The sequence below is a fragment of the Rhinolophus sinicus genome, chromosome X (assembly GCF_036562045.2).
Source record: "Rhinolophus sinicus isolate RSC01 chromosome X, ASM3656204v1, whole genome shotgun sequence".
NCBI classification, from domain to species: Eukaryota; Metazoa; Chordata; class Mammalia; order Chiroptera; family Rhinolophidae; genus Rhinolophus; species Rhinolophus sinicus.
In genome coordinates, this window is record NC_133768.1 from 33,563,954 (window position 1) to 33,574,477 (window position 10,524).

Consider the following 10,524-nt stretch of genomic DNA (forward strand, 5'->3'; position numbering starts at 1 on the left):
TGTTCTACAATCAGGCATCTAGTGGGAAGCCAGGAGAACACTTGGCTGCAGAAGAGGACACAACCTTGCCTTAAATCCTGGGCATCTGTGTGAGTCTCTTATCTGGGTTTGCCAGGAGTTCCATACAGCATCCCAGTTTGCTAGACTTTTTGTGTACCATCGACCTAAGTGGCAGAGAGGCTTGTAGTGCAGCCTTGACTGTAAGCAGAGCCATCTCTGGCTCTGGGCCCCCTCAGAACTGGCCGCCTCCAGGTTACTCAGCAATTAGGTCAGAGCAGCCGGCTACAGTGGAGGGGGGGGGGGGTTGCCTCTAAAACCCAAAATGACACCAAACATTGTGTCTCTTTCTTGATGGTAGGTGGCACAAGATGTTACAACTTGTCTTTCACTTCAGAAGTGACATCCTACTGGCTTCCCAGAAACTTCCTCAAGGTGGCAGGAATTTCTGAAAGTGAATAGTGAATCTAGTTTTGAAGAAGTGATCAGAAAGGCGAGTGTAGGGAGAGGGTGGCATTCTAAGAGTCAGATTAAGGGCAGAGACACTGTGACACAGATAAGTCAATTACAAATGATTTACCGAGCTTATACCGTGTTTCCCCGAAAATAAGACCTAACCGGAAAATAAGCCCTAGCATGATTTTTCAGGATGACATCCCCTGAACATAAGCTCTAATGCGTCTTTTGAAGCAAACCTTAATATAAGACCCGGTCTTGTTTTCAGGGAAACATGGTATATGAACAGAGTGCAAAGAGTCATAGGCTGGAGAGACAGAGGGAAGAAGGAGAGAGAGGGGAAAGAAGGAAGGGGTGGTACAACAGGACTTGGTGAGCTTTTGTGTATGCATTCTGTATGACCCAGCAAATCCCTCCTGGGTATGTATGTCAGGGGTCCCCAAGACCACCCCCAGGATCGATAATTTACTGGGAGGGCTCGCAGGACTCAGCAAATAGTTGTACTTATGGCTGTGATTTATTGCAGTAAAAAGGCATAAAGCTCAATCAGCAAAGGGAAAGGCACATGGGGTGAAGTTCGGGAGAAGCAGGCACAAGCTTCTAAGAGTCCTCTCCCAGTGGGGGACACCTATGATGCACTTAATTCCCCCAGCAATGAGTTGTGACAACACAGGTGAAATGCTGCCAACCAGGGAAGCTCATTAGAAACTCAGGAGCGCCCAGGGTTTTTACTGGGAGCTGGTCACACAGGTACCCTCTGCCTGGCCTGGTAAGTACTCAAATTCCAGATTCCCAGAAGGAAAGCAGGTGTTAAGCACAAACCACGTTGTTTGCATAAGCAGTCTATGCAGAGAGAGCCAACCTTATCAGGCAGGGAATGCTGGCAACTCTCCTGAAATCCAGGTTCCCAGATGCCAGCCAAGGGCTAACCTGGGAAGCAGGCCTTTCTAAGGACAAGCAGTCAGGCCTGCCCTGTTCACCCTTTTCTTCACAGCGTGCATCCCACAGGACTGCTCGCACAGGTCCATGTGGTGGCAGGGAGTCCCCAGGCAATCTGGGCATCTGTCATGGAGACCTGCTTCAGTGGGGTGGGGACACACTTGGAATATCACACAGCAGCTAGAAGCATAATAACAGCAATGGATCTGAAAAGCAGTCCTTAGTGAAAAAAAGCTAAGAAACAAGATGAATCATATAACCCACTACCATTAATGTAACTCAAAATATCTTCATACAGGTATCTTCATTTATCTAAATTTCAGAAACAGGAAACCTAACCTAGCTGTTAGTAGTCCGGATACCAATCACCTTTGGAAAGGTAGTGACTCCAAGGGGGGGCACGAGGCGCTTCTGGAGCACTGGCCATGTTCTCTTTTTTGAGTGGGGAGCTGGTTACACAAGTGTGTTCACTTTGTGAAACTTTATCCAGCTGTACATTTACAATATGTGCATTTTCCATAGGGATGTTACAGGGCTATACAATTTACGTTAAAACAAAAAATATTCACGGAAAACAGCACTACCGATTTTGCAAGAGCATCTGTGAAGGAAAAGGTATACATTAAAATGCTGTCTATAGGGGGAGGAGCGTGGGAGTGGGGAGCGGAGATAAAATACATGCACGCGCAATCACTTTATGTGGATCAATGTCAATACGCCACAGAGGAGTAGTATTGATTTCCACCTAAGGTTAGAAGAAAAGAATGATGTCGAAATCTCTACTTGTGATATCATTCAGAGGGACGCACTGTAGAATTTATTTCTTTGAGGTGTTTATGAGTCTGTCTCCATCTACCCAGTTTCCAAAGGGATTAGTGACCCCCATTCCCCCACCCCTGAGGAGCTCTAGGGTTACCTAGCAGTGCTGAGGTCGGGGGTGGGGGCAGCACCAGCTCCGGAACTGCAGAGGCTGCTCTGGTCAACACTACCCCTGCTGAGTGATTTAATGAGGAGGAAAGATGCACTCTAATCAGATCCCCGGAAAGACTTAAAAGAGCTTTGCAAGTTCTCACACTTGAGCTGCATCTGAATCCCCTGGAGAGCTCATTAAAGCACAAAGTGCTGGGCCCCACCCCCAGAGTTTCTGATTCGATAGGTCTAGGGTTAGGCGAGATTTTGCATTTCTAACCACTTCCCAGGTGTTGCTGTTGTTGCTGCAGGTCCCGGAAGCTCACCTAGAGAAGCACTGATGCTACAAAGGAGTAGGCGGAGAACTATGGCTACCGGCCATTTCTGATTAGCAAGCTTTCCTCCCCAGGGCTACCCTAGGTCCCAGAACAAAACTCATCCCTGGCTGCTATCTAACCAGGTGGTGTGGCCTGAGAAATAGCTAAAACCACCAACAATGGAGACGTAGACACTGGGCTTGGAGACCTTGACAGCATCTGCAACAAGCCCCATCCTCCATCTTGCACAAGGTATGATGGTCTGAGCTTTCAGCTGAGAAACTTGGGCCATAGCCAAGTTCACTAGGGTGGTAGTCTCAGGGAACCAAGAGTGTGCATCCAAGAAGGAGGTTCCCTCAATAATTACTTGATGGCCCTATTCAAAGAAAGAATGTGTTACAGGAGGAAACAGTTAGTAGGGAGTCTAAACCAGGGCTTCCTAACTTTTTCACACACTGAAAACGGTATTTGTATTCACTTGAGAGTACCTATAAGAGGCCTCGTAAAGGAAAAATCTATCACATTTCCTTTATTGTATATAATTATAGTAATAAAAGAATTACTTATGATATTGTGGGGGCAGAGCCCCAGAAAGCAGTTTCCAGGCTCTCGGCCTCACATAGACAGGTGCTGGCTCAGGTAGTAAATGGCCAACTGTGATTGCATGGCCATCAGCTGTGGCTAGTTGGCCGTCAGCTGTAACCAGTGAGCCATTGGCCACTAATATAACTGCTGTGGCTACGCTAGCAGAGAGAAGGAAGGAGAAGAGGAGGAAGGATGGGGGCTAGCAAGAAGATGGCGGCTGGGCTGGCAAGCGTGGATGGCGGTTTGCGGACAGTGTGGATCCAGCCTCCAGTGAGAATATAGTGCCGCCAGAGAGAATATAGTGGTATGACTCCCCCATCTATGGCTCCGTGGGTGTTCCTTTTTGGCCTCACCATATCCTGCGTTCTTGTATGGGGAGCGGGAGCAGAGACCCCGCAGGCCTCCCCGCACGACAATATAAAATACGGAATTTGTATAAAATTCAAAAAAATACTATAAAATGTACAACCATTAGTTCTTGGGGCAGGCCTGCAGCCCAGTTACAGCACCTAGAGAACCATGGCACTCTGGCTGCGGAGCTCTGCTCCAGGGCCCACTGCCCCACAGAGCAGGCAAGATACAAGCTGGCCAAGAGGTCCCTGTGTGGTGGTGTATTGATTAGCTATGACTGTGTGATAAATTTTAGCTTAAAATAACAATAAGTACTTATTATCTTACAGCATCTGTGGGTCAGGAGCCTGGAAGTGGCTCTCAGGGTGGTTCTGCTCTCAGGTCTCTCATGAGGTTGCAGTCAAGTCTGGACTGCAGTCTCTAGGGATTTGACTGTGGCTGGAGTATCCATTTCCAAGATGGCTGACTCACATGGCAGGCTATCGACAAGAAGCCCCAGTTCCTTATCACATGGGCCTCTCTATAGGGCTGTGAGAGTTCCTCAGAACACGGCAGCTGGCTCTCCCCAGTACAAGTGATCCAAGAAAGACAAGGTGGAAATTGCAGTGACTCTTATGGCCTAACCTTAGAAGTCATGTTGAGATAGAAAAACCATAGGCAGTCAGGGACATGGCCACAGTGGAGGGGATTAAGGCAGAGACCATAACAAAGCCAGAGGAAGTAACTTTAATAGCTAGCAAATAGATTCAAACTGCAGAGCCCGCCAAACTATCAGCTCAGGTGTAGGGGGAAGGGCCAATCAGCTTGTAGTTAACAATTTCAAACTGCAGAGAACATGCGCAGTCTGAAGAGATAAGGTAATAGCCCCTTGTCAATCACAGGTGTCAATCAAGTGGTTCCCACACCTGGAGAGGAACCGCCCATCCCAGGTAAAACCTCCAGGCTCCTGTGAGCCACGCCTTTTTCAGCCTTGCCTTTGCTCCGCTGGCTCCAAACCCTTTAGAGTGTGCTTTCTCTTCTAATAATGGCCTTGAGCCACTGCTTTCTGCTCGGGCCCACTTTTTTGAAGTGTACTTTTTCTTATACTAAGCTGCTTTTTCACCACTTTACCTTGGTTCCTCGTTCAATTCTTTGCTCGAGATGCCAAGAACCTGGATATCGTGCCGAGAAGCGCCCACTTTCCCGTAACAATGTACTGTCACTTCCACAGTATCCTATTGGCTACAAGGCCAGCCCTATTCGTTGTGGGAGGGGTGTACACAAGAGAGTGAATAGCCAGAGGTGAAGATCACTGGGGCCATCTTTGAGGCTCCTGCTACAAGTGGCCTCTGGGGTGGACAGCTCGGGCTTTACGCTCATACTCTGACCTGTGTGAATGATTCTTCTGGGCTATGCTTCCTAGACTTTTGATTTTGTGCTTGCTTTAGCAGTTAGGATTAGTTATAGCTGGTAAAACAGAAAATAAGTAAGTGGTTTAAACAAGATAGAAGTTTCTTTCTTTTTCACTTCAAAGAAAAGTCCAGAGATAAGCAGACCAAGGCTGCTAAGTAGCTCCACAGGCATCTGGGACTCAGGTTCTTTCTGTCTTTCTAGTCCTGCATCCGTAGGGCATGGTTTCATCCCTCAGATCACAAAATGATTGCTGGAAGTCTATCATCACATTCACACTCTAGGCAGGAAGTAGGGGAAGGGCAAGGGACAAAAGACCATTCCTAGAAACCTCACCCACCAGCTTCCACTTACATCTTACAGATCACCTCTAGATGCAAGGGAGGCTGGGAACGTCCTTTTCTATCTGACACATTACTACCCCCAATAATATCGGGGTACTGTTGGTAAGGGGGAAGGAAAGAAGGGGGCTGGGTAGGCATGTCTACCACTTTTGCTAAGCAAGCTTCCCACAAAATAATTTGGTCTCCCAGGTTCCATTTTTCAAAGCAAGCAGACATGTTCTTAATGGGGAACATGAATATTTCTGGTCCATGTAAACTTAACGTTCAGTGTAAGGGAACGTGTCATTCTTTAAGTCAATATAGTGGTGTTACCAAACTGAACTGAACAAGGGTCTGCCCGACTGATGCACAGGAAAGCCAAACACTGAACATCGAGTTTTACAATGGAGAAATTAAAGCCATTTTCCTTGCAGGGTGCCAAACAAGGAGAATGGAAAGCTATCGCTTAAAACCCAAACTCCCTCCCTAATGGCTTTTTTTTAAAACTTTTATTTATTTTAAGTGTGTTTTTCCAGGACCCATCAGCTCCAAGTCAAGTAGTTGTTTCCACCTAGTTGTGGAGGGCGCAGCTCACACTGTTCCATGTGGGGATTGAACTGGCAACCTTGGTGCTACCAGCACCACGCTCTAACCAACTGAGCTAATCGGCAGCCCCCCTGATGGCTTTTAATCAAGGGTTTTTAAAGGCAAAGATTGAGGGTTAGGGGTTAGGGGGAATAGGCTGATATGAGGAAGTGCTGGGGGTTTAGATTTTGATTGGAGAGTTTTGGAACTTGGTCATTTATGGTAAGGGTTTTCAGCACCGATTTTCCTGCACAACAGACCTGTCGCTTCTGAAGGGGTTTTGGTGTTTAAGTTCCAGTCATGTGCTGGTTCTTTGGTTCTGTGACGGGGGTCAAAACTTTGGATCCGGGTTCAGCTGGAGGCCAAAGTTCTCTCCTCCATGCATGCTTCGGCTGCCATGACTTGCGGTTTTGGTCTGTTGACTCTGAAAGGCAACTGAGTACCTGTTAGAAACAGGATTAGGACTATTATGAGCTGGTCGTGCAGTTACAGGGGCACCCAGCCTGCATACCAGTTTGGAGGCCCTTAGATATTCAAAGACAGTGATGGGATTGATGGTGGGGGCATCTAGGAATCTTTTCAGGATGGCAGTCCTGGAGCCTGGAGTCCTGCCCCTCAGGTGTGCCAGCCAGCTCTTTTGGGTTTGGGCACCTTCCCAGGGCACTGCCACAAAGCAGAGCACCCCCATTGCTTGCAGGGTTGACTACCTTTACCCCATCTCTGTCCTTTGCATTCTCTGCCCTCTTCCACTCATTCTGAGGGAAGCCCCTCCCACCCTGCTCCTCCCTTGTCACCAAGCAGGACCTCCTCAGCCAGCCCAGGCTTTCCCTAAAGACTGGAAAAAGAAGTTGCCTAGAGCAGCTCACTTTGGGCCCTTGAAAGCCCCTGAGGCAAGGAACTACACAGGCCTGGCTGGGCCTGCCCAGGGAGGAAAACACTAGGAGAGCGTGTAAAATAATAGGTCAATACATTAGCTTGTCTTCTCAGTTGGTTAGAGCGCAAGCTCTCAACAACAAGGGTGCCGATTCAATTCCCGCATGGGATGGTGGGCTGCGCCCCCTGCAATTAAAGATTGAAAACCGGCGACTGGACTTGGAGCTGAGCTGCGCCCTCCACAACTAGATTGAAGGAGAACAACTTGGAGCTGATGGGCCCTGGAGAAACACATGTTCCCCAATATTCCCCAATAAAATAAAAATATACGTATATTTAAAACAATACATTAGCCTGTCTTAATGATAGGTTGGGACCAACCTTAGAATGCTAAGGAGCTTAAACTTTATTGTATAGGCGTTGGAAGCTACTGGAGTTTTCACAGGAAGAGAAGTGACATGATCAGATGTGTGTTTTAGAAAAATGATTCTGGAGGCAGCGGGGAGACTGAAGTGGGGAGACGTGAAAGCAAGGACACCAGTTGGGAGGTGCCTGTCAGGTTCTCAAAGAGAAACAATGAGGCAATTCAGATGGTATCTTTAAAGGGATTTTGGTTATAGAACTGATAGAATGTAGTGACATTGGGTTTGAGAGATATAGAGGCAAAGGTGAGCCTACATTTTCTACCTTCAGTGGCTACATAATGATTTCTAGTATTTAATGAACACTTATTATATGCCTGACACAGTTCTAAGCACTTTACATGCATTGGTTCATTTAATCCTCCTACAGTTGTCGTGGTTATTATTACCATCCCTTTTACAGGTAAGGAAACTGAGGTCCTAAGAGGTTAACTTGCCCAAGGACACATAACTGGTAAGTGGAGGAGCTGGGATACAAGTTGAGGTACTTTAGCTTTAAACACTGTGCTCTTAATTAATCTTTATGCTCTGCCATAGCATGTGACAGTCCTAGAGATGTCATTCATGATGTCTGCCAATCCTCAGCACCTTCTGAGTGAGACTGTCCTACCCACAGCTCCTGAAAAGTGTTTTTTAGTGATACACCTCCTTGGCAAGAACTGATTGGACCAGGGTGAGCACTTGACCTAAGACAAGGAAATCATAGGCCTAATGGCTCCTATGAGGTGGCCTGCAAGAGAAGATGAGACCAGACAAGATTTTCTCTCATTTACACACTGAAAATATTTATTGATAAAAATTTAAAACACACCAATTAGAATGGCTAAAATTAAAAAGATGGACAATACCAGGTACTGACATGGATGTGGAGTAACTGGAACTGTCATACACCATTGGTGGGAATGTCAAATAGTACAGAAACTGGAAAATGGTTTGGCACGTCCTTATCAATTTCAACATAGAATTACCATATGAATCAGCCATTTTACTCTTATTTACCCAAGAGAAATGAAAACATACGTCCACACAAAGACTCATATACAAATGTTTATGGCAACTTTATTCATAATAGCTTAAAAAATTGGAAATGGGGGCAGCCAGTTAGCTCAGTTGGTTAGAGCGGGTGCTCTTAACAACAAGGTTGCCGGTTTGATCCCCACATGGGCCACTGTGAGCTGCGCCCTCCACAACTAGATTGAAACAACTACTTGACTTGGAGCTGATGGGTCCTGGACAAACACACTTAAATAAATAAAAGTTTTGTAAAAAAAAAAAAAAAAAAAAAAAAAAAAAAAGGAAATAGTACAAACACCCATCAACAGGTAAATGGATAAACAAATCTTGCCATTTTGCTACAACATGGACGGACCTAGAGGGTATTATGTTAAGTGAAATACCTTAGACAGAGAAAGACAAATACCATATGATCTCACTTATATGTGGAATCTAAAAAACAAAATAGAAATTCAGAGAAGAAATTGATGGTTGCCAGATGGGAGGAGGTTAGTGGTGGGTGAAAAAGGTGAAGGGGATTAAGAAGTACAAACTGCCAGTTATAAAATTAGTCATGGGGATGTAAAGTACAGCATAGAGAATATAGTCAATAATGTTGTAATAACTATGTACAGTGCCAGATGGTTACTAGATTTATTGTGGTGATCACTTCATAAATTATATAAATGTCTAATCACTGTGTTGTACACTTGAAACTAATATAATATGGTACGTCAACTATAAAAATAAATTTTAAAAACTTATCAAAATATACACTTAAAATTGGTTCATTTGATTGCATGGAAAGCATACTTAATAAACTTGTTTTTAAAAAATACAGAATGCCTGGGAGGTGTCTTGGAGACTTGTATTAGAGCTATGCAATGGCTAGCAGTGGTTTGGTGGCAAGAAGGAGAGAAGAGAGATACAGCACGGCCTTGGACAGAAGGCCACGATTTCGGTTTAATATTTTGAAGGACAACAAAAGTATCGATCATGTGTTCAGCCTGTGAGGATGAAGTCTGGTGCAAGAGAGAGAAAACATAAGAGACTAGGAAAATCCTGTAAGGCCTCAGAGATGGTTCAAGGGCACACCTGGCCAGTCTCTGAATCAGGCAGGACCTAATAGGCAGATGGAGACACAGGAACTGAGTTCACCAGGCCTCAGTGGAGAAGGAGCGTCCGGTTATCTGCCCGGACTGCCCCGTGGGAGCCTGGGGCTGAAGGAGAAGCACAAGGCTTTGAAACTGATGTTAGGAGCAGCAGGGAGTCACCTGGTTCAAGTCCAAGGATTGTCAGACATAAAGCTGGAGCTCATTAATCTGTAATAACGTCAGTCAGTGTGTTTATAGAGTTTACCCTAGCAACCTGGGAGCAAAGCAGAGGAACCACCATTTCAAATGCCAGTTCCCTCCCAGCCCCCTGGACCTCGCTGGCTTCTTCCATAAGGCAGGGCAGTCATACGGAATCTCTAGATGGGCCTGTCTCCAGTGTGTGTGTGTTGGGGGGCGAAGGGGAGGCTGTTGTGCAGCCCCTGAGGCCTGGCCTGTGCCCTCTAGCCAGATGCCCACATCTCGGGGCCTCTGCTTGTGTGTCTCTCAGCTGCTGTGCACTTGCCCACATCAGACCCCTGGCCAGGCCGCAGGTTGGGATGTGCATTTGCTCTGCTGACTTCTAGCCTCTAGGTCCCCTTTGCCCAAGGAGAGTCATCAGAAGTTCCTGGGAAGCAACCTCCTCTGGAGCCCTAACCTTTTGTCTGCTCCCCACCTTCTCAGTTATTCCTGAGGATTTAAGCAAAAGCAGACCCTGCCTCCTCCAAGAAAGAAAAACTCTCCCCTAGGTGACTTTCAGCCAGAGAGCAGGCACTTTTCCTGGTAATCCATCACATTACATCCTCCTCTGCTGGGGTTTTTATCTTTAATTATCTTGTGATTACAAAATTACATGCTCCTTGGAAGACATTCAATGTGGAAATGTATAATACACAATAATCTCTGTGCTTCCACCTTCCAGAAATAACCCCTGTTCACGCTGGTCTACATTCCTCAGGACACATACATGTATTCTAATATATAAGAATATATTTATTTCGGTTTTTATTTTTGTGGTAAATAGATATGACATTAAAAATTTTATAACATTGTATAAAATACAAAAATGTTAAATATTATAAAATTTAGAATAAAAATTTTTATTGACTATTTTAATCATTTTTAAGCATATAGTTCAGTGGTATTAAGTACAATCACATTGTGCAACCATCCCTACAGTCCATCTCTAGAACACTTTTATCTTCCCAAACCAACTCTGTATGCCTTAAACAGTAACTTGCCCTGTTTCCCCCCCCCCCCCCCCCGCCCCCAGGCAACCACCATTCTACTTTCT